Below are 27,703 nucleotides of genomic sequence, written 5' to 3'. Positions count from 1 at the left end.
CTCGGCGTTCCCGAGGGCGTGGCCAGGGGCAGCACGTCCAAGGCGGGTGTGCGTCCTGAGCCCTTGGTCGGACGCGGCTGCGGGCGTTGCAGGCGACTGGGGCGGGGCGACGCTGCGGGGACAGTGTGGTGGGCGCGGTGACCGTGAGGATCACAGAGCGAGGGCGAGGCCGTGGGGGGCAGCCCTGGCCCGGCCCTCCCCCGCCCTCCCTGCTCTTTGTAAGAAAGCCACGTGCTTCCTGCGCATCGGGTGCTGCTCTGAACCTGTGCTGTGTCCGCCCGTGGATCTTTCCAGCACCCCTAGGAAGGGCCCGTGCCACCATGTTCTGCAGCCGATGCTGCTAGGCACAGAGAGGCAAAGTGGCTCTCTCAAGGTCACACAGCTGTCTCCAACGCAGGCCTGTCAGACCACACGGCCCACAGGCCTAATCTCCTGATGCTGCCTCTGGGCCCCTGGTCTGCTTACACCCACCCGCTCGCAGTTAGGAGTGGGGTATAGAGAGCTTCTCCGTTCAGCGGATCTAGAAAGACGGGTGGGCTGGCTTCGCAGAGAGGGTCCTCGTGTGCTGCCTGCCTCTCCGTGAAGCCGGATCAGAGAGGCAGGGTGGTCTGGCCGCTGAGAACCTGCATGGTGAAGCCAGACTGTGTGGGTTCCAGTCCTCCCCCTGCTGTGTATTGCAGTGTGTTCCTGGGCAAGTTGCCTAAGTTCTCTGTGTCTCTGTTCCTTTAGGTGGGGAAATAACTCGTGATAACACCTGCCTCTCAGAAGAGTTGAGTCTTTAAGTGTTTCTTAATGTTTGTAACGTGTTTATAATGTCACCCAGCAGACGGCAAGCACTCAGTAGGGATGTCCTGAGCTGGGTCCCAGCATCAGAGAGACCTCAAATACCAGGACCCTGCGACTTGAGAAGGAGGGTGCCACCTGGCCCAGGCGGAGCCATCAGCAAGTGGAGACCCGGCCATCGTCAAAGGCGTTGTCTTCCTAGCGTCTAAACTCTTCATCTGCACCCCCTCCCTCCAGGGAGCAGAGCTTGCGTGCCCCCTCCCCCACCCCCCCAAGATCCCGGAGGCCACCCAGGCCCGGCCCCCGACAGTCCTAGAGAGCCCTGGATGCAAGGCCACATGCCCATCTGGAGGCCTGACCTCCTGGGGCCAGTGGAGTCCAGCAGCCCAGCGCCAGGACACAGCAGGGGACCAGCACACCCGTGCAGATGACCAACTGGGGTCCATCACAGTCATGGTCGCCCCAAGGCTGGGCTGCTGGACTCCGCAGGCTGCCACTGTTCGCTAAGCAGCATCGCTGAGCGCCTGCTGGATACACTCACTGCACAGCGCTCTCAACAGAGCCAGCATCTGAGCCCCCTTCCTTGCCCGGCTCAGCTACCCGCCTTCATCTCCTGGGTCTCAGTGGCACCCAGGGCTCACCCTCGGCTGGCGGGAACAGGCCCGCGGCCCCTTTAAGGCAGGCCCCAGCTGGGCCGCCTGGATATTGGAGCAGGGACGAGATGAGGTGGCGGCTCAGCCCAGGCCAGATGCGCCCGAGCGGGGCCTCGTTATGTATTCATGAGCTGTGAGGAAAAGAAATAAAAGGATTCATTATCGCCCAAACTGTTACTAATGACATGTACCTGGAGCCCAGGCACCTCTGGAAATCTAATGCGACACACTCGGAGAGAAAATGCGTTCCCGGGCCCGGCGCCTCGGCCCCTGGAAGGCGTCCCTCCCAGCCCTGCCTCATTGCCATTCACTCGGGCGACATTTACAATTCTTCTGCCATTATGTCCGACCAGGGCCTCTAGCCTCTGTCACGACCCGCACATTAGCTGAAAATTGGAAATTCCACAGCGTGGCCGTGGCCGTGGGACGCAGCGGGGCGCGGGGACCAGAGGCGCACTGGACCGAGTGAGGGGGCACCGGGCGGCAGGGCATGGGGACGAGCGAAGGGACGGTGCTGCTGGCCTTGAATCCTGCAGGCCCGGATCTGTCCCCATTCCGGTCACCCACCACACCAAGCCCAGCCTGGGTGCCAAAGGCCCTGGGGTGACCGGGTGAGGACCCCACCCCCTTCTATTCCTTGTCTTGCTGTCCTGCCCACCCCATCCTGCCGACAGTCCAGCTGCGTCCTGCATAACAACCCCAATCCTTTGTTCCCTTCAAGCCTCCATAAAAATATTAACAACGACGCCACAGGAAACACGAGGCCCGATCTTACTTTGCACGTGTGCGGTGGGGGCACGGCATTGCCATCGTCCCAGCCGATCTTCAGCATCACCGAGGAAGTGGGTTCTGTTTCGATCCCCATTTTACAGATAATAACACCCAGGCTTGGAGAGGCAGGAGACTGGCCCAAGGTCACACGGCTAGGAAGGAGCAGAGCTGGGACCTGACCCCGGGTGGTCCCAGGACTTGGGCCTGGCCCTGGCAACACGTGAGCCCCAAGTTCAAGGCTTAGCTCCCCCAAGAAGCCTTCTCAGGGACACCTCTGCCCACTGTGGTCAGACTCCTGGGACGGGGACCTGCAGGACACCCCGCGACCGGCTGTCCCATGGGACGAACCGTGGGCTTCTGTTCAACGCACCTGACAGCTGACAGCTGCCTGGCTGGGCTGTGCCCCGGGGAGCAGGTGCCCAGAAAACGGGGGACTTACTTGCTATAGTTACACCACTGTGTGTCACCAAGTAGGTCCTCAATAAATATTTGTTGAACAAGTAAATGAATGATCTAAATGACCTCCAAGGGTGTACCAACAGTTGATTAATTAATTATAATCATTAGCATCTAATGAAAGTTACTAAATGGTTTTATATATTAACTTCTTTGATCCGACCCTCTGGGTAGGGTTCCCACCTTCAGAGATGGGAGCCAGTCACATCCCCATTTTTCAAACGAAGAAACTGAGGCAGCTGGTCCTGGTTCAGAGAGCAGGTCGGTGATGGAGCCAGGATGCGGCCTGACCCTGGGGGCCTCTCGCTTCGCTTCCTCCTGCCTCCCGTTAGAGAAAACATGAGCGAAGGAGCGAGGGAAAGGGCAACTCTATAACCTTATTCGTACCTGTATTCATTTTTTTCAGCAAATATGTTGCCAGGTACGCGCCAGGTACTATTCTAGAAGCCGGGAATTCAGCATGGAACAGCACAAGCAAAAATCTGTGCCTACGCTGCTTGTATTCCAGTCGGGGAAACAGACAGGAAACAAGAACAATAAGTAAAATACCCAGTGTTACTGCACAATTCCATTTGTATGAAGTTCAAGAACAGGCAAAACTAATCTATGGTGATAGAAATCCGAACAGTGGTCGCCTTTGGAGGGAGGATTAGCCGGAAGGGGCCTGGGGGACTTTCTGGGGGATGGAAGTGTTGCACATCTTGACGGGGGAGGCAGTGACACCGGCGTAAGCATTTGTCAAAACTCATCAGACTACACATGTAAGATCTGTACGTTTTACTGTCTATAAATTAAACCTCAGTAAAGGATAAGTAAAATATATGTGGATGGGAAATAGATGTACTGTCAGATGGTTCTAATTGCTAGGGATGAAATAAGAAAGAAACTGAGGATGGAAGATTCAGATTTTACATAGGGTGTCCATGGAAGGAAGGAACGGGGGAGGGAGGGAGGGAGGGAGGAAGAATAAGGATGGAGGGAGGGAGAGGTGGGTGAAGAAATGAATGAAGAAATGAGTGACTGAGTAAAAGGCGTTTCTGTCCAGACAGGGGCATGCACAGGGCATTCACGCACCCAGGGCTCGAGCCAGCTCCACCAGTGTGGGAGGGACGGTGGCAGTTTCTATGCGAGAATAGCCTTCTCCCTAGGGTTCTGACCAGGAGTCGTTTAAGGACAAACCCAGTGTCCCGAGGTCTAGGAGACAGACGCCACGGACAGACAGACCACGGAGACTGCTCGGGAGATGCAGCCCACTGTCCCCGCTAACACATCCCCCACCCACACCGCCCTCCCCCACTACAGTAACGGCACTGGGACAACTGGAAACCCGTAAGGAAAAACGAATCCGAAACCCGTCCTCACACCCTCTACCATTCTGGAGGGTCTGCGGCTCTCAGTGCGGAAGGTGAAATGATGAGCTTTTACAGGAAAACAGGAGAACGTCTTTGTGACCCCAAGGTAGGCCAGAATTTCTTCAACAAGTCACAAACAGTGCTAACCACAAAAGAAAATAATTATCAACTCGACTATATCAAAATTGAGACCTTCTATCTGTCAAATGGCACCATTAAGGAGGTGAAAATGCAGCCTCCAGAGGGGGAGAAGATATTCGCCTCTGTCTGCCGAGGGACTCATATCCAGAACAGTTTTTAAAAATTTTTTCCAACAAATAAATAAGAAATAGAGAAACCCATAGGAAAATGGTCAAGAGACTTAAACAGACCCTTCACGGAAGAAAATATCCAAATGGCTGTTAAACGTGGAAAGGTGCTCGATTTCATCAATTGTTAGGGAAATGCAAATTAAAGCTGCACACCAGGATGGAGGCGGGGGGGGGGGGGGGGGGGGAGGAGGGTACAGGAAGTGTTGTCGCGGGTGTGGACCAGCTGGAACTCTCACACGCTGCTGCCGGGGAAGTAAACGGGCCAGCTTCTTTGGCAAAGTGTTGCCAGTGTCTAGAGAGCCGAACATACACCTTTCCTACCATCCGGCAGTCCCTCTTGTACGTATTCGCCCAACACAAGCACTGGTGTTCTCCCAAAGCCATTCGCTAGCGTGCCCCTGGCAGGACCACTCGTAGGAGCCCCAAAGTGGACGCTCTCCAAATATCCCAGACAACAGATAGACCCTGGCATGTTCCTGCAACGGGCTAGAACACTACGATGCAATAGGAATGGGCGGATGAACCACAACTACGCACAATAGTGAGTCCAGAAGAACATCACGTAAGAGGAGACCAGACAGCAAGGATGTGTCCTGCAGCATCCCACTCATACAGAAGTAGGTACCTTTCGGGGAGGGGAGTGGTGACCGGCAGGGGACCTGAGGGGGACCTCGGGGAGCTGGTGACATTCTGTTTCTTGATCAGGGTGCTGGCTACACAGGTGTGTTTACCTGGTGAAAAGATTTCCAGCTGTAGGCTTACGGTTGGTGCTGTTTTCTGTATTTATGTCATACTTCCATAAGAGTTGGTTTTATTCACTTTAAAGTCAGAATTTGGCCACTCACAGTGGGGGCTCAGCTAGCCAGCTCGTTGGCACCTTGAAGTGACACCGGCTTGCCCAAACACCCGGTACCTGAGGTTTTAGTGAGAACCTGCTTTCTTTGTCGTTAGGGGTGTGTTTTTCTGAGAATGGCATTTTCCTTTTTTCTGTGATTTGGAAAGAGAGAGAGACAGAGGAAAGAGGGAGGGCTCTGTCAGAAATACTTTGTGACGTGGGCTCGGCGGGAGGCTGTGGACACTTCTGGCCGGGGATAGGTAAGTGGGTTCTCGTTCCACGTACCCCACACTTTGGGGTTCGCTGACCTGATGTTCTCCACCCCATGTTGCTCACCATCTATCCTTAGAGCCCACCTCGCTATCGGGCATACAGACGTGCTCAATAAATGAACAAGGGCATATAAAATAAGTGAATGAATTAAACAGTTTCTGGAGCCTCTGTGATACTGATGACACACCCCCAGTGATGGGGAACTCATCCCTCTGGCAGGAGCCTGCCCCTTGGCGAGCTCCAGCTGTCAGAAGGCTGCTCTGGGATGGAGCCGCCCCCAGCCCTCCATTCTCCTCCTCCACTTTCCTCAACCCCCCTCCAGAAGCCACCTCCCCCAGGGGCCTGGGTCCCAGACAGCCCCCCTACACACACCACCTGCCAGAGCCAGGGAAGACGGCTCTGGCATGTGGGTGGGAGAAGGAAGGCAGAGGTGGTTCCAGGACCACGCTGTGCGTTCATTCACTTGCTCACATATTTGTGCATTCAGCAAACCTCTGGGCTTCGGTTCCCCTTCCTGAGCGAGGCACTGAGAACAGAGATGAATGAGAAACCGCTCCTGCCCTCAAGGGGCTGCCAGCTCCGTAGAGATCCGGCCGGCAGGCAGAGGGGCCTGCTCTGTGCCTGGGCTGCCCTGGGAGTCAGGGCCTGGAAACGACAGGCTGGAGGGAAGAGACTCACAAGCTGACGATCCCCAGCCCTGCTGCCTGCTGGGTGGTGGGGATAAGAATGATCCTAAGAACAATGACGTGCTCTAAGCACTGTGTATTTATTATCTCACCTCATCTTCGGGAGAGACTATTATTACCTTCCGTTCTACAGACGAGGAAGCTGAGAGCTTGCGTCACTTAGCTCAGGACCTACACTGCTAAGGGGTGGGGAAAATGGGATTCAAACCCTTGATAGTCTGAGCTAAGAGCCGCGATGCCTCCATCAGAGTGGAGCATCGGGGAGCACAGAAGAAGGACACCGACGCTGATCGTGGTAGAGTGTAGGGAAGGCTTCCTGGAGGAGGTGGCCCCACAATCTGCCCAGGAAACCAACCCCTTAACTACAACGAACAACCCCGGGAGCCAGCCTGCTATCAGCCAGCATTGCAGGGAGCCAGATTGCCACCTCTAGTGATGATCCAGGAAGCTGAACAGGAACTTTATAACAGTCGGCCCTAAAGGGCCAGGACTTGGTTAATAACTGACAGCTTCCCTAATTTTTATCCCCACTTCCAGCTTAGGACCAAGCAGAGAACGCCAAACCTGCACCCCTGACCAATCATGTAGGATGCCCCATCCCGCTGGCCCACCTGCAGCTTCTCTGTGTCAGCGGCCTCCTCAGGGTGCGCCTGACGCCCGCCCTTCACCACTGTAGGGCTCTCACACTTCTGCCTGCCTCAGTCTCCGCCAAAGCACAGTGGGGGCGGCTGACTCCCTGCCACAGCAAGCTCAGGATAAGTAGCCTTTGCTTTTCTCCTTTGCTTGGTCTCGCTTATTTCCACAATGCAGAGGAGTTTGCCGGGTGGCACAGTAGGGGGGGGAAGAAGGCAGAGACTACAGTATGTGCAAGGCATAGAGGTGTGAATTAGCCAGCCACGGAGATAACAAGAGATGAGGGCAGTGAGGGTGAGCCAAGAAAACTCCTACTCAGCCGACAATACCCAGTTCAAGAGGTCTCCTCTGCACACACAGAATAATGAATACTTCTGGGGTCTGCAGAGACTAAGTGGACCAGCCAGTGCTCACCTGGGAGCCCCAGGGGCAGCTTGCATCACCAGGTGAAGGTGGTTGGGGGTCAGCAGCCTCATTGTCCAGATGGGGACCCCAAGACCGAAGAGCCCCTCTCTGCTCCTGCCCTCTCTGGGCTGCTTGGAAGCCTCTGCCTCGCCCTGCACCCCAACCCCGGTGCCCCTCTCTCCTCACGAGTCAGCCGCATCCCTCCTCTTGAGCTTCCCTTCCTGGCTGTGTTAACTGGCAGAGCACTCGGATTTAATCAAGGCTGGAGACAGCATGCCCCTGCTGCCACTGCTTGTACTGCCCGAGGCCCAGGATGCTCAGATTAATTCACAGGATGTCACAGATGCTGTTCTGCTGTGTTTGTCATCTTCCCCAGCCAGGTGTGAGGTTTCCCAGGGCCGTGGCCACGGGGTCTCAGTGGCAGGGCCCAGAGGCTCCCCCACCCACCACCTTACCATAAACTTCCCCCAGCTTAGGGAGACAGGCTCAAGCGAGACTCACCAGGCCAGAAGAGGGGCCTTGGGTGGGACCCTTGTTCAAATGTCTGAAGCTGGGATGGGTGGCGAGGTGGGAAGACAGATGCTGGCCTGGGAGGCAGAAGATCCCGGTTGGAGTCTCAGCTCCAGCCCAGGAGAATGAAGCTCGTGACCTCGCCCCCATCAATTCCTTCCTCTTTCCATCTTCATTTCAGCAAGTGTGGTCGGGTCACGCACCATGTGCCAAGGCCTGGGGACGCTGCCGTGAATAAGATGGGTGTCCTGCCTCGGGTAGTCAAGGCTCTCTGGCCTCAGTTTCCTCATCTGCAGAACGCAGATGCTGCCTGGACCACTCCCCAGGGCGGTTGTGAGGATGCTGGCAATTGTTAACGTGGCCGCGATGGGGGAGCAGTGGAAAGGAGACCCAACATAGAGTCAGGAGGTCTGAGTCGAGTCTCCAGCAGCCACCAGCTGGCTGAGGGACTTCAGGCAAATGTCTGCCCCTCCCTGAGCCTGTCTACTCAGCTGCAAACTGGGGAGAGTACCAGTACTCAAAACAAGAGCTACCCACCAAGTGCTGAGTATGGGCCAGGTACTGTTGTAAGCTCTGGATGAATTCAGGCCACGCTCCCACCCCCCCACCCCCTCCACCCCCCCACCCCCTCCACCCCCCCACCCCTTCCACCCCCCACCCCCTCCACCCCCCTACCCCCCACCCACCCCCACCTCCCACGTAAGCCCCACCCACCATCCCATCTGATGAAAGCAGCTGATGTGCAAGAGGTCGAATAACACGCTCAAGGTCACACGGGGTTGGGAGCTGGAGCCTGGCTCCCAAGCATCTCTGAACCGGCCACAAAGTTCTGGGAACACAGGCACTGCAGGGCTCTCTCAGAGCCCTCACAACCGGCTCGGGTTTCTTGCATAAATCTCTTGGTGTGTCTTTTTATGTTTGTTGGTTTGGTGTTTTAAAATCAGACGGGACGCTCTCCCAGGGGAGGGGCTCTGCCTCCCCATCAGACACCTTCCCCAGGGAGGGTGCCATGTCTCCTCCGTCAGAGAACCCCCCCAAACCAGGGATTGATTCTCCCCACTGTTTGGGGACTTCCCGGGGTGAGGACAAGAGGGGAGCACTGGTTCTCACCCCAGTTTTGCACCTGCCTGCCCTTTACCGCCCCCCGCCCCCGCCCCAGGTCTCATCTGAGGCCCAGCCATGTCTAGGGACAGCTGGTCTACCTCCTCCGAGGCCCCACCTGCCGGATGACCTTCTCCGGCCTTGGAGAAATGAAACACCCTTTCCTAAATTGCTGCCGCAGTCGGCTGGAGGTGAGAATCCTGGAGCTGGGGCACTGGGGGCTCGAGTGCTGGGAGGTCACTCAGTTCGCCAGGGCGTGTGAAGCTCCCGCCCCGCCTGCCTGCGCCCAGGGGCCGGCCGGCACCTTCCGGCTGGACTTTCCACTTCTGCCAGAGCCACCAGCTCCCGGATGAAACCCCAGCCTCCCCCTCCCCATGCCCCTCCCGTGTGGCCCTCCCAGTTTCCACTTCTACAAAAGCTCAGGCTTGGAAGACTGAGTAAGTCCCACCCCATCAGGCCAGCGACGGCCACTCCCCAAGTGGTGGCCAAGTCCAGCTTTGACCCCAGGATCTCTGACTCCTGGTTCCAAGTCCTGCCTTTGCATATCCTCTTCCCTCTGCCCAGAATGTGCTTCCCCCGGATCTCTGCTCGGCCCCCTCCTTCTCATCCTTCAGGTCTCAGCTCAAACGTCGCCTTCTCTGATCACGTCCTCTCCAGCACCCGCTCCCCAGCAGTTTCCATCCCCTTCCTTGCTTTATTTTCCAAGTGCCCTTGCCCTCAGCTGGCTCACCTTGTCTGCCGGCTCACCTCTGGCTCCGCTTTCGGACTGTCAGCTCCACGAAGGCAGGGCCGGCTGTCCGCTTGCTGCACGTCGTCTTGGTCACAGCGCTGTGTCGGCAGCTGGCACGTAGTGGCCCCAGTAAATCTTTGTGGGATGAATGAAGCCCCCCTGCCTAGGACTCGGCCTCTTCTTCTGTGGTGGTGGCAGCAGGGCAACCAGGGGGACCAGCGCTGCGGGCTGCACCGTCCCACTGCCCAGCTGTGGCTGCGGCCGCCTCTGATTAGGCCCCAATTAGCAGAGAGGCCTTGCAGCCATCAGCTTTCATTAGTCGCTCAGATTTTAGCCGTGAAGTCTGGCTGATGGCCAAGCAGGTGGTCCCCAGAGAGGCCGGTGGAGCAGGCCGCTTGGGAGGTCCCAGGGGTGTGACCGTCCAGCTCTGGCAGAAAGGCTGGGTGGGGAGAGGCAGGGTACAGAAGCTAGGGGCTCAGTGGCTTCCCTGGGGTCCCAGTTGCCCCTGCCGCCTGTCACGGGGCCAGGAGCTCACTCAACCTCTCCCTTCTTGGCCCTAATTCTGGCTCTGCCACCACCATGCTATGCAACCTTGGGCTGGACACTTGCCTTCTCAGAGCCTCAGTCATGGCTGCAAAATTAGGGGATGGGACATTCTTAGGGGTCTCCCAGCTTAGGCAATCAGAGGTTGCATCCACACCTTGTCTGGACATTGCCACCGTCTCCCGGCCTCCTCCCATCACTCCGGCCTCCACACCACAGCCAGGGTCCAAATCGCCCCATGTCCAGGCCTTCCCCTCGTCTCGCCTGCTGCCTCGTCTCTTGCCACCATCCCCCCATGCTGCTTCTGCCCTGCCCTCACGACCTCCCTGCATTTGCCCCCTGTCCCCCCACCCTCCCTCTTCTCTGGTGGGCGCCCCCTTATCCTCTGCCCTCAGCCTGTGTGTCACGCTTTCCTCAGCTCCCCAGATCCAGACAGACAGAATCACTCCCTCCCCTGGGCTCTCACGGCCCTTCGTGTCCCATGACAGTTTATCACATTGCTCTTGACCGTTATCTCGAGCACATCACAGTCGTGACAGCATCCATCTCTGTGTCCCCGGTGCCTGGCAAAGAGCACGGCAGAGGACGATGATGATACTAATAGTAAATATTGATTTGTTAAACCTCTTGTACATGCCAAGCACTATGCTGTGCTCTTTCTGCGAATATTTCATTCAGCCCTCACAATAACCCCATAAAGGAAGGTTCTTTAATTACCCCCATTGTACAAAGGAGGCCAGTGGGGCTCAGAGAAGTTAGGTAATTTACCCAAAGTTGCACAGTAAGTGGATGGTGGAGCTAGGACTTAACTTCCAAAAGTGTGCCCCAGGATATGATCTCCTTTTGAGAATGTTATATGCTTCCCTGTGCTCCAAAGCAGCTAGTTGTTGCCAAAGGGGTTAGAGGAAAATCGGGGGGCGTGATGGAACCTCCCATAGGACAGTTTGGAGATGTGTGGCAAAGCCTTGAAAATGGTCCACCCTCTTTGATGCAGGAATTCTACTTCTAGGAATCTGTTTTGCGGGAGTGGTGTGGTATGCGGACCAGGATTTAATCACAGTGGTGATCTTCACAGCGTTATTTATAACAGGGACCAGAGGAGAACGCTGGCACTCAATATGATGAAGGGTTCTGCAGTCATCACAAACGATGTTTACAGACAGTTTGCAAGAACTCAGGCAGCAAAGGCTAACATTGAATGTTGAGTAAAAAAATCCAGATTCAGGGTGGCAAATAAGCACACAAAAAGATGTTTAACGTCCCCAATCATTAGGGAAATGCAAATTAAGAGAACGACGAGATAGCTCTACATCCTTATTAGAACAGCTAAAATAAAAAAGTGTGATAACACCAAATGCTGGTGAAGATGAGGAGAAACTGAATCTCTCGTGCATTCCTAGTGGGAACGGGAAATGGTACAGCAGCCACTCTGAAAAATAGTTTGGCAGTCTCTTAAAAAACTAAACAGATGCTTTCTGTCTACCCCAGCAATTGCACTCCTGGGCATTTATCCCAGAGACATGAAAATTGGTGTCCACGCAAAAACCTGGACACCAATGTTCCTAGCAGCTTTATTTGTAACAGCCAAAAGTTGGAAACAACCAAAACGTGCTTTGATAGGTGAATGGTTAAACAAATAGAGGCACGCTCATACCGTGGAATACTCCTCGGAGAGAAAAAGAATGAACTATGGATACATGCAACAACGTGGGTGAATCTTTAGAGAATTAGGCTGAGTTAAAAAAAAAAGCCAAACTCAAAAAGTTACATATTATATGATTCCATTTATATAACATCCTTGAAATGACAAAATTATAGAGATGGAGAACAAATTAGTGGTTGCCAGGGATTAAGGCCGGTGGGTGAGAGGGAGGTGGGGGTAGCCCATGGGAGAGCCTCGTGTTCTGTATCTGGTTGCAGTGGTGGCTATGCAGATCGACACGTGGGACATAAAGTGACACAGGACCTTACAATACATTGCACCCGTGTCAATTTCCTGGCTATGACGTTGAACCATGGTTGTGTAAGATGCAACTGTCAGGGGAAACCGGATGAACGGTGCACAGAAACTCTACTATCTTTGCCACTTCCCGTGGACCGATAATTATTTCAAAATTATAAGTTTTTGAAAGCAGGATCCCAAAGTATATACAGCACGATCCTCATAACACAGCGTGATCCTTCCATAATCACAGCCTGGTCAGCTCCTTGCGCTCTGACCACAGGCTCCACGGAAGGCACTTTTCAAACATCATCTTATTTTTTTCCCACAACCACCTTCCCGTGATGTCGAAAGGGAGGGTTATCCCCATTTTACAGAAGAGGAAACTGAGTCTCAGGGAATTTGAGTGCCCGTCCCCGGGGCAGAATAGAGATTTGAACCCAGAATGTCTGGCTTTCAATTACTCCTCACTGCCTCCTTTTCAGTAGTGTTGGCCACTGGGCAGTGGTGTTTGTTTCCTTCTTTGTACGTCTCTGTATTTTCTCTAATAAGCGTGTCTTACTGCAATCATCAGAAGGGAAAATAAGCAAACCCAAGACAGCGTTCCTTGGTGGGTTGCCTGTTTGTTCTGGAGCCCGCCGTACCGCAAGTCTGCAATTTCTGTCTCAAAGACACTCTATCCTGGCTGCGGGCGTGACGGGACTCGCCCCAGGGCGCTCTGGCCTGTGTCCCCCCCTCCACTCCCCCACAGCGTAGACAGCGGGGTCTGCGGTGGGAGTCCTCGGTCTGCTCCACGCCAGCTCGGAGCCCTTGGGCAAGACTCTAACCTGGGAGCCTCAGTTTCCTCATCTGCAAAATGGGAATGAGCGGCATCACTTCTCAGGGCTGTTATGAAGACCCAACAGAATAAGACAGACTATTCCACCAATATTTATTGCGTACCTACTACGTGAGAGCATTGGGTCATTCCTGAAGTGGGATGCAAATTTAAGGAGCTGTCTCGGATCCCACTTAGAACCCAGCGGGGCAGAAATGGCCAGGCAAACGCCCCGGGCTGGTGGCAGTGTTGTCTCCGTCTAGCTGGCCGCAGCCCTGGGCATCCAGACGGGCGTGGTGCCTTGGGAACGGGTGGACCCGGGTGGAACCGAGCCTCCCTGGGAATGGCCGTCCCCAGAGGACTGAGGGGAACATGCCACAGCCCGCAAGCTCGAAAGACCCCGAAAGACCCCGCTTCACCCGTTGGTTTTCCACACCGAGAATCGATTTTCAAGGGTGTTTCCCAGAAGTGGTCTGGCCTCTCTGGTGTCATTATTCATCTCGCTGTGGCTGCCGACCACCTCCTGGCCAATCCCTCCCCAGCCTCTTGCATTTGGGGCCTCCATCACGACTGAGACGGGGGTGGCAGCTGGGGCAGGAAGCTGGTTCCCGTAAATACCCCCACCCCCTGTGGGTCTGGATGCCAGCACCCCCCCCACCACCCCGTATCCTGGCCTTCACCAGCTGAGGCCCTTGGCAAGGCTGGGCCAGGAATGCCACCCCGGGGCCAGGGAGCCTTTCCCAGGCCGGGGCTTAGAGGACAGCAGTCCAGGCCAAGCGGCCATAGCCAGGGTGTGGGGAGACTTCCTGCCCCAAGGCCGGGGATGAGGCCGCGGCCAGCTTCCCATGCCCATCCTAGCTTGCACATGTTCCAGGGCGTGCTCTGGGGAAGCGCGAGGATTAAGGCAGAGAGGAAGGAGATCCACCCAGGGAAGATGGGCGAGCAGCCCCGGAGAGGTCGCAGGGAACAGTGGGAAAGACGTGGCCACAGTCGCCTCTGTTGCTGACCCGCTGTGCCACCCCACGTCACTCCCTCCCTGGGCCTCACTCCTCCATCCACAACCGAACCCAGAGGGCTGGACGAGATGGCTGCTCCCAGGCCTCACTGAGTGCCCAGTGTGAGCTGGGCCTGGGCTGGACCTGGACAGCAGCAAGCCACAGGCCCTCTCCCTGCTCCCAGGTTGGCGGCCTGAGGGGAAGGTGACGTCCAAGGACCTCACTGAGGAAGGTGGGAGCCAGCCTTGAAAGGACGCTAGGGAAGGCCTGACTGACGGGAGGCAGGACCTCCCTGGGGGACCTGGGGGGCTCCCCTGAGGAAGCGAAGACCAGAGGAGTAGGAGCTGGGCTGGGGTCTGGAGGAGGAAGCAGCATGACCCCCTCCGAGGACAGAGTGAGCCCGGCAGCTGGTCTGGGGTGAGGATCACAGGCTGTGCGGGGCGGGACGTCAGCCCGCAGGCCGTGGTCAGGATGTCGATCTCTGTCTCGAGAACATCCAGTAGCGTGGAAGACGGTGATAAGATCTGCATTTTGGGAAGTTCCTGCCCGGAACCCAGATGGATGGAGCAGACACGAGAGGTGCACTGGGCCTGAGGCCGGTGCCCCTGGCGCCCTCGCATTCCCAGAGACGCCCCTCTGGGAACCCCACGACTCTGAAGAACCCAGTTTGGGAAGCCCTTCCAGCACTGACATTCTAGGCTCTGTGAGGGTTTTAGGACGTCCCCAAGCCGCGCTCTGTCCCATGTGACACAAACAAGCAAAGCTGGGACCGAGTCCCCAGCCTATACACCCCAGGGATGCAGCTCAGCAGCCCTCGGGCCCAAGGCCTCCACCAACGGTCTCGGGAGGAGGGGAGGAAGGGCGAGGGCGGGTGGCCACGTAAAGGTGTTCCTTCAGCTACAGGGCGCTTCTCACTTCCCTTCTCTCCGTGACATTCATGGTCCCTTAATGCCATCGTCACATTCTCAAGGTGACAACCGTCACATTGTCACCTCTCAGCAAAACCTCCTCAGACCCCCTAGGCAGAATTGATCCCTCCCTCCCTCGGGGGCCCAGAGCCCTCGTGCCACTCCTACTGCATCTGCTGATCATCTCGCCAGGCTGTGAGCTCCCTGAGAAAAGGAGCGGCACTGATCCATCTGTGCATTCATTCATTCATTCGTTCATTCACTCATTCAACAGGTGCTGGAAATCCCGTGAGGAACAAGTCAGACAAGCTCCCTGCTCTCAGGGACGCAGGGTCTAGGACGGTGTTGTGTTTATTGTGGTACATCGGGGCCCCCCTGGGCCTGGCACTGAGGGTCCCCAGTGAGTCTTTGCTGAATAAGTGAATTCAAGAACGAAAGAGTGTGGACAGAAAGAGGGAGGGTCTGAGGGGAGAGGGGGTTAGCCCATGGGAAAGGCTGCGTGGGCCCTGCCTTGCCCAGTCTCCCCCCACCCCGTGGTCCCCTCTTTCTCTTCCCAGCCTTGCTGGACACCTCGATCCCCTCCCTCACCCTCCGAGCTGTGGGCAAACGCACCGTCAGCCCAGGCTGGAGGTTTTCAAAAGGAAAACCGGGACAGGCCAGCTGTGACGCACACGGGCAGAGGCTCCTCAAGGAAAGTCTGGCTGGAGCGGCTGAAGGGTCGTTGGCCAGGATGGTGTTTCAGCCTGGCTGGGCAGGGTGCTGGACCCAAAGACAAGAGCACCCCCCAAACCACCACCACCACCACCACCACCAGTAACCATGTTAGCACCACCACCGCCACCACCAGTAATCACGTCAGCACCACCGTCATCAACGCCAACACCACCAATACCAGTGACAATATTAGGACCACCAACAATGCCAGTAACCATGCTAGCACCGCCATCCACACCAACACTGACACCACAAGTAATTGCGTTGGTACCATCACCACCAACACCACCAGTACCCATGTGAGCACCTCCATTGACACCAACACCACCAGTAATGTTAGCGCCACCATCATCAACATCCACATCAACAACATCAGTAACAATATTAACACCAACACCAACACCAGTAATCATGTTAGTACCAAAACCAACAACACTGACACCACCAATAATTGTGTTAGCACCGTTATCGACACCAACACCACCAGCAGCAATGTTAACACCAACATCACCGCCATTAGCACCAATACCATTAATAATATCATTAGCACTAACACCACCAGCAATAAGGTCAGCGCCACCACCAATACCGCCAGCAATAACATTAGCACCAACACCACCACCATTAACATCACCAGTCCCAACAACACTGAAAAACAACCTCAACACCAACGCCAATAACTTCAACATTACCTCTAGTAACAATACCACCAATTACTACAACAATGAGAGCCCCTACTCCAACCCCGATATCACCAGTAGAGACATTAACACCACCCCCCTCACCAATGACAGCTTCAACACCGACACCCATCACTTCCGCATTGCCGATACCGCCACACTACTCCTCACCAGCAACACTGCCACCAGCAACAATATTAACACGAACACCGTCCGTGGCCACACTGCCTGCACCATCAGCACCAATTCTAACACCAGTAACCAGTACCATTACTGCCACCAACACTGTCTCCAACACCAGATCACCACCGTCAACAAGAGCAGCAACAATCATCCCAACCACAGCCATTACCGCTACATCAGCTCGCCACCCCCAACTCCTACCATAACAGTAAAACCAACAATACCGTTAACACCACCAGCATAAGCCCCCTGCCCTTCTCCACCGCCAGCAGCACTCACTCAGTGCTGAGCACTCCACACACGGGATTTCAGTCCAGGCTCGTCCCGACTCCGTGTGGCACCTACCGTGGTCCCCTCTGCCGTAACTATGAGAAGACAGAGGCTCAGAAAGGTCACCCATGGCGCGATAGAACAGGAATGCTGCCTGCTGACTCCCAGGCCAGTGCTCTCCCCTCTGCCCCTGCCTGTCTCCTTTGCCAGAAACCCTCCCTTAGCGGCAACTGGTCCCTTGTGAGGCTGGCCTGAAATCTGTCACCGGCTAGGAGGTGAGTCTCTACGTATCTCGGGCTCTCTCCTGCCTCACCTGTCAAAATGGGACAGTTAATCCTTCTACCCGAGTGGGGGGCAGACACCCCCGAGCGCGCATGTAAGTCATCACGCAGGGCCCCCAGCACCCAGGAGGACCGCGTGGGTGGCAGCTGCTATTGTCATCAAGATTGGCAAGAAAAAAAGAAGGTTCTCATTCTGTAGATCAGGATCCAAAGTCTTCAGAGGCTGTTGTGGCAACCATCACGATAATGACAGCCAGTGCTCACTGAGGACCCACTGCTCTGCCAGGCAGCGTGTGGCCCACGAGGAAACTGAGGTTCATGATAATTAATGGTAATTAATTAACCAAGCCAGGAAGTGGCGGAGGCAGGATTTGAACCCAGGCGGTCAATCTCAGCCTGTGCTCTCCATCACTAGCCTTGTCCCCTCCAGTAATGTAATTAGCATCTATTGAGCTACTATTAACTACTACGTGCTGGTGCTTCCATATGTTATCTCTAATCTTTACAACAACCCTGCAGAGTAGATAATACCAACCCTGAAATGAACTTGAACTTGGGTGCCCCACTTTGGCCGGCTCCAAATTGGGGCCCTTGCTGTGCCACGGGGCCCCCACCTCCCTGTCTCCCAGGCTAGGTTGCCCTGGCGACCCAGGAGACACCTCAGCACCCCCGGAGCAACAGCCCCAGGCCCCCCTCCAGGGCGAGTCGAGGCCAGAGGCTGCAGGCACAGAGGGTGGCAGATTCCAGGCCCGCCCTCCTGGCCCCCGGGGCTGTCGGGGCTCCAAGTGGCCCCCCCTTCCCTGTCACAGCCCCAGGGGAGCCCAGAGGCCAGGCTGTTCGGGTTTTTGGCATCCTCATGAGCAGCTGCCTGGGCAGAAGGGTTTCGTCTTTCCAGGCTGGAGGGGAGACTCCCGCCCCACCCTGAGCTCTTGTTCCCAGCAAAGACCTTGGCAGGACCGGTGATCCCCTCTCCTTCGCTGGGACGGATGGCTTCCAGCTGCCCTCCTCGCGGCCTGGGAAAATTCCTAGGAGCTCTGTGGGTCCCGGGTTCTCTGAAACCTGAGTGGCCCCTGCAGAACCCCGGCCCTCTCCCTCCGCCCTGCCCGGGGCTCCCTCAGGCCCCTTTTCCCTTCATCACTGCCCCTTGTTTTCCCAGCAAACCCCAATTAGAGCAATCACAGAAAGAGTGCCGTTCCAACCTGAGAGGGGCTGAAAACAGACGAAGCCCTCCGTCATGGGTCACCCAGTACTGCCGGGCTCCCTGCTCGGCGCCCTGCAGAGGCTCTCCCAACTCCCTTGTGAGTTTGGCGTTTTACAAATAGGGAAACTGAGGCTCAAAGAGGTGAATCCACTTGGTCCCATCATCAATAAACAGCCTAGCTGGGTAGTAGCTTGGGTTGGCCCAAGGTCCCCCACACCTTGTCTGTCCGACTCCCTCATTACAAAGATGGGGAAACTGAGGCCGGCGGGGGGGCGACCTGCCAAGGGGACACCGCCAGGAGGAGCAGGGTTGGGTGTGAGCCAGATGTGTCTGACCCTCGAGCCTGTCCTCGGTCGACGCCATCTCACGGCCTTCGAGTTGGAGCGCATCTCTGGCCTCATCTATGTTGCATCAGGTCCCTCCGTCTCTGCCTTGCTGTCCGCCTCCATCCCACCCCCTCCCCCCCCCCAGCCCTGGGAGAAGATCCGACCATGTCTTCTCCGGCTTTAGAACCCACGGTCACCCCGTCGCCCTCAGGATGAGTCCCAGGGCAGGGCCCTGTCCCCGTGACCCAGGCCCTTACCTACACGCCTGCTGGGGCTGCCCCGCTCCCCGCCTCACACCCGCACAGGGTTCCCCGGTACGCCCTGCCCCACTGTGCCTCTGGGCCTTCACGGATGCTGTTCCTTCTGCCTAGCTCGCTCTTCCCCTCACTGCCTGTGCTCCACACCGCTCTGTAATTGCCGGTCGTTATGTCTGCCTCCCCTAACAGTCCAGGACCAGCTCCTCTCCCCTCTGGGGACTCTCCAGGACCTTCCACCTCTTCTGGGAGGAGAGCATTGTAGCACAGTGGCCGACAAGCCCAGGCCTTGGACAGACGCTCACTCCTATCACAGCCTCGTCACCCTGGGCCATGTCAGGGGTGCTCAGAGCCTGCGACGATGACAGAGGTCCCCCCAGAGGCCTCCGCCATCACAGCCTCCAGGAAGGACTTGGACCAAGCGGCTCAGGGAGAGTGAGAGCAACAGGTGCTGCGCCCCGGCGGGGCCGTTCCCACACGCGGCCGCCAGCTGGGGAAGATGGATGGGCCCTCCCCGGCCAGGGCCGCGGGGTGGGGAGCTCATGTCGCTGGGGCTTCACATCCCTGGCTGGAAAGGGCCATAAAACGTCCCGGAGCCAGACACAGGATTCGGGCCATGTTTCCAAGTCGTGGGAGATCCGGGGTTTTTGTTTTTTGGGTTTTTTTTTTGTTAAGGAAGAAAAGCAGAAAAAAACAAGGAGGAAAAACCTTCCACAGTGCTGTTCCCCCCTCCATTTGCCTGTCGCCGGGATGGCCAGGAGACACCAGCCAGCTCCCCGAGGTGGCTTCCTGCCCAGGTTTCGTCTGCGACCTGCTCTGCCTCCATCGGGCTGCTGACCTGGGGGTGTGGCCCTCTGAGCCTTACCTGCTTCTCTGCCAGACGGACCCATGGGCCACAGACGTTCAGAGGGGCCCCTCCCAGCTCTGTTTTCTACAAGCCTGGGTTTATCAAGAGCAGAGGCAGGATCCCAGTGGAGTTTCTGGGAAGTCTAGTCGAAAGTAGAGAGATGAGGCTGAGCGGGAAGATGGCGAGGACCTTCCAGGGGCTTCTCTGACTCAGCGTGCGCCTTGGTCAGGCACTTGTTAAACATTAAATAAATGCAGGAGCTCTCTGAGACTCAATTTTCCCCACTGAGATATGGGTATGAATGTCCCTTTGCTCATCGAGTGGGCCTGCTGAGGGCTGACCATGGGCCCGACGCACCTCCTGCCGTGGCACACAGCCCCTGTGGGGTCGGGGTGCAGACGGGGTGTGAAAGGGGGTTAGGAGCTTGCCCCTAGGGTCACCCAGCACCTGAGCAGCAGAGCCGGGATTGGAACCCAGGCACCTTGGGCCGTATGCTATGCCTCGTCCAGCGGTGTTCCAAAGGAGAAAGAACTCGAGTAACAGCAAAGCCTCTGAGTGACAGCCGGGAGCCTCTCACCCGGCAGGAGGGACCGGCTACCCCAGGCCCTGCTCCCAGGGCGGAGCTTCCACTCAGCCATCACATCGCCAACTCTCCTGTAAAACCCTGGGGACCAGGAGTCAGAGACCCCGCCAGCCCATCCCCATCAGCTGCCAGAGGGCCTGCCAGTGATCATCCATTCATTCAGCAATCATTTATTGAGGACCTACTATGTGCCAGGGACTGAGGAGGCCCTGGAGATACAACCGGTGTCTCCTTGGCCACAGCCCTGCTCTCACAGAGCTTACGTCCTCGTGGGAGGGACAGGCACAGATAAAGTCGCGGGGGCTCGTGCTGGGCACCAAGGAAAGGTGTGCAGGCTGCTGTGAGTGAGCGAGCCAGGGGACGTGGGCCGCCAGTGGCGGGAACGGAGGCCTGTCTCCCTGAGGAGGTGACGTCTGAACTGAGATCCGAACACAAGGAGGAGCCAGCCTGGCTCACTGTTCCCTGGGAAGCAGGGGAAATTGAGCCCAACTCTGTCCACTTTCAGATGGGGAAACTGAGGCCCAAAGAGCTCACACGGCCAGTTAGAATAGATCCGGGACTGGGCACCAAATGGCTTGACCCCCACCCAGGACCTGGGTTCTTTTCCTCCCTGGGAGCCAGGAAAGGGACAGGGGAGGGTCTCCAAGCCTGAGGCACAGCCTGGTGAAAAGGCGAGGGAGATGACGAGGCCTCTGGAGCTGGGGGCAGGGGAGGGGGCTGCCCTCCACCTGCAGGCACCAAGCCCCTCCCCACGCCAGCCGAGGCCCCCCAAGGCCGGCCTGCCCGCCCCACTGACTAGGCTTCAGAAAATTGGTTTTCTAACGGCCATCCATCAATCCGGCACATCCAGCTGTTGGTGTGACACTCATGTCCCCAGAGCCTTGTCCCCCTGAGGAAACTGCTCCTGGAGCTCCTGCCTCTTCCGAATGACCTCTGAGATTCCAGGAGCTGGTAACCGGAGCCCCGAGAAAGCACGTCCCCTGCCGCTCCCCCCTCGATGCCCCCTCTCCATCAGCACCAAGAGGCCCACCTAGTTCAGCCCTCCCCCAAGATGCCTCCCGGGCCTCACAACCACAGGTCTGCTTGAATACCCCCAGTGACGGGGTGCTCAGCCTCTCCCCAGGTAGGCCTGATGATAACTTCGGTTCCACTGAGTGCGGAGCGACTGGGAGTGGATATTACTTTATTTAAGCTTTAAGATAATCAGATACGTTCTTCTCATTTGAGGGGTGATAAAATTGGGATCCAGGGTCACCCAGCCAAGGCTCCACTCATGGTCCTGCTCACCCCAAAGCTGGGGGTGTCAGCGCTGCAGCACCAGACTGCCCTCGTGACGTTAACAAGTTCCTCCCCCGGGGCTGCTGACGGCTCAGAGCTGGGGCGGCGCCTTCGGGCCCACTCTGAGCTCCCCTAGGCCCTCAACCCCATCCCTCACCTCCGCTCCCAGGCGCGGCTGGACATCCGTCTGTCTGTCTTGGTCCTGACGGCAGTCCAGGCCCAGGACGGTCCACAGGTCTGTTTCCAACGACAGGAGGGAGGAAGGGAGAAGGGAGGAGAGGCCCGGCCCTGGGGTTGGCAGCAGAAAACTGGAACTCCAGCGCAACTCTATGCTGTGATCCGGGGTAAGAGAGACTCCTGTGGGGGCCTCAGTTTCCTCGTCTGTAAAACGAAAATACCAATTCCTAAGAGAGGTGAGACTTTCTTATTGTGGTTAAACTATTCCCAGGGGAGAGGACCCTGGTATAAAGACGGCAGGGCCCAAGGCCAAGAATCAAATTTCACACACGTTAAAGACAATAGGACTACCCCTAGTAAGATAAGCAGGAAGCTGTTGGGAGTCCCAGATGAGAGCTGAGGACTCCAGCCCAGAGAGGGCATGCAACTTGTCTGAGGTCACACAGCCGCAAATGGGCAGACCTTGAGCCAGAGCCAGGTTTTCTGAGTGCTGGGCCAGAACCGTCCTCTAATCCACAGGCCTTCCTGCAGGTCCCTGGGAGCAGTCAAGACCCCAGGACACCTGCCCACGGCCCCCCTCAGTCCCTCTGTCACCCCTGAGGGATCTAGTTTGGCAGGGTTTGTGGGAGACGAGCTGTGCCCCAGCTGGTGGGAACTGGATCAGAAGGGGTTAAGGCTCCACCCGGCTCTGCCTTGATCCTCCTAAGCAGGCAGGACCCCAGGCGGAAGGGGGCTTGGGTTTCATGCCCCCCCAACGTCGGCCTGGCTATAAAATACAATCGTGTCTTGCTGCTGATTAATGGTCTGGGGGAACCCCGGGGAGGCGGGCTGGGGCAAGATCAGATTTTCAAGGGCTCAGCCACTGACATCCTATCCGAAGCCCCCCGGAGCCCAGCACGGGCCCATCCCCACGGCCGTGAGCCTGGGGGAGGCTGCACAGCGGAGAGGCCAGGTGGACTGTCCTCACGGCGCAGCCGCAGGCAGAGGGTTTCTGGGCCCAGCGCCTGCCCTGAGAATGGCTCACAGGACCCCCTCCAGCGCTCCAGGGAGCCTTGGCCTGGGCAGCCGTTCTTCATTCATTCATTCATTCATTCACTCATTTCCTGAGACTGACTAAGTGCCTGATGAAGAGGCTCCAGAGGTGAGCAGAGCTGGACACGGTCCCTGGCCTCACTGAGCTTTTAGTTGGCCCAGAAAAGACCGATTCTGAGGTTTGGTTCCCACCCACGGTGTGCAGGATGGAGGGTCAAGGGCCGTTGGGGCCCGGGGCTCCAACCCTGGCTCTGCCACCTAGGAGCTGACCTCTCCATGCCCACCTGTGGAGTGGGCGTGCTGGTGGACCCATCACTCGGAGCTCTGGGCTGGTGCCGACAAAGGAACAAGCATGGAGTTCGCCCGTCGGGCCTGGCGCTGAGCGATTAAGTACTTCACGTCGCTGTAAGATCTCAGATCCTGGGCAAGGGCCTGGCACTCTATGTGAATGAATGAATGAATGAATGATGAAGCTGGGGTGCCAGGCTGCGTTAGGTGCTTCCAACAGGATATCTCATTTAACTCCCATGGTGATGGCGGGGTGTGGGGAAACTGAGGCTCAGGAAGCAAGGTGCCGGGGCATTGCAGGCATCCCCTCCTCCTGTGAGCCTCGACGGGAGACCAGCCACTTCACGAAGGAGGTCCCGTCTTTGCCCTCCAGTCCGTGGGGAGCTTCTTGGCGGCAGAGGGGTGCCATTCATCTCTGGGACCTCCTCTCACTCACTGAGCACCAAGTACCCAGGAGGCAGGAAGAGAAAGGGAGGAAGAGGAAGGGAGGAGGGAGAGGAGGCGGCGGCGAGGCTCCCAGCCAGCCCCGGGGCCTTTGCACCAGGCGCAGCTCGGAGACAAACAGTCTCGAGACCACGGCCGCTCCTCGGCTCGCCCCCAGCCAGCCGAGTATACTCAGAGCCCAGCGTGGGGACACCAGGGCCAGCGCCCGAGAAAGCAAGACTTGGCCTGGGGAACCCACCCAGTGCATCGGAAAGCCCCGGTCAGGTCTGCTCCCAGCAACCAAGAGGGCAGAGAGCTCCTCAAACCCAAACCAGACCCCACTGGAGACCCCTCAGCGCCCCCCACTCCTCCTCGAAGTCCTCTAGGACTCCAACGCCAGCTCCCCCAGGGAGCCCCTCCCAGGACACACTGAACCACCTCTCTCCCGCCCTCGAGCCCAGGCCACGCCCCTTCGATGGCACCCATCCCTCTTGTGTTCTGCCATCAGCGTCCATCCCCGTGACCGCACCTGAATTAAACACACAGGCTTGAGAGCCCGGCTACCTGGATTCAAATCCACCATCACGTAAAACCACAGGCCCCTAGGCGAGTCACCTCCCCTCCCCGAGCCTCAGTTTCCCCCCATTCAATGGGGATCGTAACGAGGAGGTGGTGCAGACTATTGACTTCCTCTTTCCCCAGCACATAGTAGGTGCTCAGTTAGCATCGTTATTTCCAAGGCCCCATCTGGTTGTCAGACGCAACCCCAACAAGCAGACTACGAGGGGAGAAGAGCCCAGCCAGCAGCTGGCCCTCAGCCCCGCCCCCAGCTCCCCGCATCTCGGCACCCCCAATCCCCTGGCCCCGCGGTCCCTAATCCACCCCAGAGTGACACAGAGCACATGCTCCGTCCCAGCGCCCACCGCCGCGAGGGGCCAGCGGGTCACACAGGCCAGAGAAACCCAAGCCCCCAGAGCCAGTGGGATGTCAACAGCAGATTAGATCTCGTGCTATTCTCAGGATCCAAGAGGGGAGGTGGGACTCTCTCCCCCGAGTTCTCCCCCACCTTCTGCTCCAGGCGAGAGACTCAGCCCACGCCCCACACAAAGCCTGGGAAGCCAGGACTCTTGATAGAACCTGTTTGCTCTTGTCACAGAGGCTCAGAGAGGGCGAGGGGCTTGCCCAAGGTCACACAGCAGTCTGATCCAGACCCAAGACCAGATGCTCAGCTTTCTGCTCGCAGGCCTCATTGCTTCCTGCACGGTCTCCTCGTCCTTCAATCCCAACCTCACTCCAGTGACTTGCTCTGACTGTGACTTTGGCCGGGTCAACGAAGCCTTTCTCCCTTATTAAATCGTCAGCTCACAGTCCGCACCCCAACCTCAGAACGTCTGTGCAGTCGGGCGCTCTATGGAGTGTTTGATACGGGCGGGCTCAGGACCTATGGGCATCACACTGGGGAGGAGACGGGGCCCCGCACCGTAGCTGTGCGAGGTTGCACCTTAAAATCTGTGTTTCCAGCCTCTCTTGAAGAAAATGTTCAGGCTGCATAGTTCCCGTATTTCCACCCAACCACCCACAGGATCGGCCTGGCCTCATTGGCAGTTCTGTCCACAAGCCTTAAGGTCAGGGTGCGCCCTGGGGCGGGGAGGGGGCCGGGGAGCGTGGAGACCGGCCTTCGCTGAGCGTTTCAACGCTGGGGCAGCCGTGGTTCTGGGAGCATCCCGGGCCTTAAGACCCTCTGTCCCCACCACTACGGGAACTCCTGTTGCCCTATTAACCAACAGGCCAGACTCCGAGAGCGTCTGGCCGCGACGACCACGGCCCGGAAGTGGCAGGACTGGAACGCGAGCCCAGGCCAGCGGCTCCAAGGCCCGGAGCTGCCACCCCTTCTCATTCGGAGTACCGGCGCCACTGCCTCTCAGCCTCGAAGCTTAAGTCTCCAAATTAACCCAGCTCACCCCGCTCTCTTCTTGGCCTCTCCCTTCCTCCCCACCCGCCCCCCCAAACTCCCTGGAGGGGTGCTGAGCTTCCACTCCTCCAGCATCTGGCCCTCTGGACAGACTTGCTGGGGTTCAACTTCAGCCCCACACTTTCCCTTGGTCACCCCACAATGTCACCATGTTGCTAAAACAAATGACAAGGGCCTGAGCCAGGCCACCTTGCTCCCTCCTCTGCCTCCCTTCCCCCTCAGGTTGCCCCACGTCCCCCGGGAGGAACACTCTCTGACCCCACGACCATCGGCTGTCCTGCCTCGCTGCCCTGGCTCGCTGCACCCCTGCCGGCACTGCCCTCCCCGCCGCAGCGCCCCCTCCGAACCTTTCCCCACTTCTGGACTCGGCTCAGCTGCGTCCTCCCCACCCCGGTAGGACTGGCCCTCCCGCTGTCTGGCAGGCACGGATCTCAGAGTCTGATGGACCCAGATTCGAGTCCAGCTCGGCCACCCACCGGCTGGGGGCCTTTGAGCAAGTCACTGTCTTCTGTGCACCTCGCCTTCCCCATCCGTAAAATGGAGGCCGGGAGTCCCCCGTGCGGGGGATTTGCGAGGATGGACCCCGCCCTCCCTCGAACAGCTCTTGGTTCTACAAGGAATCGGTGTAACCCCGTGTGCAAGCCCCTCGCGCACCGCAGGCGCCCGGTGAACGCCCCTCGCCTGCGCTGGAACCCCCATCTATCTCATGCTCAAGGTTTTAAGCTCCTGGCATGCAGGATGCTGGTTTTGTTCACCTTTTTTGCCTCTGGATGGCGCTGAGATTCAGGAAACGTGCAGGAGGCCTCGTCCACTTGCTCCCAGACGAGATGTGGGGGAGCAGGAAAGGGAGGAACTAAGGGCCACGCCCGGGTGGGGGGACGGGAGCCGCTGGGTCTGAGCAAGAGCTCGCAGACTGGAGCCTGAATTCAGCAAGCGTCTACACAGGCCCAGTACGGTTATTACTCACCGTGGGACTGAGTGAACCGCTTGGATTCTCGGAGGCCCAGTGTCCACATCTGTAAGATGGGAACGAGGACGTGTGCTCACACGGAGTGTGGTGAGGACCGTATGAGATAAAGGATGCGAAGGGCTCCGTAAATCATGAAATACTTTAAAACAGGAACTATACAAACAAACTTCTTAAAGTCAAAAGCCTACAAAATAGCCTCAGTATCATCAAGATCACTATTTCAGCAGAGGCTCCCCGTTGCGGGCGGCCCGCGACACCATGCAGGAGGCCCCTTGTGCCTCTAAGAGGAATAATGGATCCCACGTCCACCGTCTAGTCGGACTCCTGCCCTGACGGGGTGGAGGGCCGGGGCGCAGCTCGGACAGTAGAGGAGGCCCCAGCTTTGGATCCAGGAGCCCTCCGCCCGTTCCCAGCTCAGTCACTGACTCTTGTGTGACCTTGATCCAGTTGCTGCTCCTCTCTGGGCCTCAGTTTCCCCTTCTGTAAAGCGAGGGGATTGGGAAAATGACCCCCAAAGGCCCTTCCAGCTGTGACCCTCTTCAAAGCCCGTGCCCAGCCCCCTCAGTCGTGCTCAGAAGTTTGGTCTCCCCGCGCCTCCCAGGGAGGGCCAGCTGGCCACACCTGGGACCGGGCTGCCCGGGGAGGGCTCCCCCACAGGCCGGTTTCAGACCCAGCCGATTCCTGCGCCACCCCGGGCCCTCCTCTCCCCACTTCCTCTCCCATCTCCTGGCTCCAGCCCTGCCAGGGTTAATTGGCCCACAGCCCTCAGCCCTGGAGGAAAAACAGAGAAGGGGGGCCAGGGTCCCGAGGCCTCCCCCCCACCCCACCATCCCCGGCACAGCTGTCTCCCCACATCCCAGCCGCCCCAGGGTTACCAGGCTCCCAGGGGCCCAGGAGGAAGTGGATCACATTCTTGAGGGCCTTATGTCAGGCTTGCTGCTTCCCACCCCTGCTCCAGACCCCCGGCCCCCACCTATTCTCCGGGCCCCCCCTGCACATCCCGCTGCCAGGGCGGCCCAGTGGGCACGGAGCCAGCCAGGCCCGGGCGTGCAGCCTGGCCAGGCGAGTCTCCCGCCTCGCTTCCCTGAGCCTTAGTTCCTCACCTGCAAAATGGGGATCAGTCTCCCCTCAAGGGGGAGATGCAAAGAGGCAGTCTGTAGACAGCAAGTGCAGCACATAATCATCGCCAGCCTTACTGCATGCAGCCCCGTCCTAGGGGCTGCATACGAACTTATTTAATCCTCTGAGGTAGGTGGATCCCATCATTTTCATCTCCATTTCACAGACAAGGAAACTGAGGCACAGAGAGGCTGAGTGGATTGCCTAAGGTCACACAGCTAGTACATGGGATTCAGGGCTGGGAACCAAACCCAGGCCTTTCTGGCTCTGACGTCCACAGGACTGATTACACTAAAGTGTCTGCTGGATAAGAGTTAGTTCCCTTCATCCATTCTTCCCCAGCCCTCAGCTGCTCCCCACCCTTGTGGTCCATCCATTGTGGGGAGAACTGTGGGTAAGGT

The 27,703-nt window shown here is 57.6% G+C and overlaps 1 long non-coding RNA gene across 1 annotated transcript in view; it reads right to left on the bottom strand.

Annotated features, from left to right (window-relative positions):
* LOC139080445 (uncharacterized) overlaps window positions 1-21,696 on the bottom strand; it is a 33,675-nt gene extending 11,979 nt beyond the window's left edge. Inside the window, exon 1 of the long non-coding RNA XR_011534963.1 lies at window positions 21,479-21,696. This is a non-coding gene — a long non-coding RNA (uncharacterized lncRNA). The remainder of the gene's footprint in view (window positions 1-21,478) is intronic.
* Between the last annotated feature and the right edge of the window lie 6,007 nt (window positions 21,697-27,703).

This window comes from Equus przewalskii, chromosome 2 (assembly GCF_037783145.1).
Source record: "Equus przewalskii isolate Varuska chromosome 2, EquPr2, whole genome shotgun sequence".
Lineage (NCBI taxonomy): Eukaryota > Metazoa > Chordata > Mammalia > Perissodactyla > Equidae > Equus > Equus przewalskii.
Note: the sequence above shows the minus strand (reverse complement) of the source record. Positions and strands in the feature narration are given on the sequence as shown.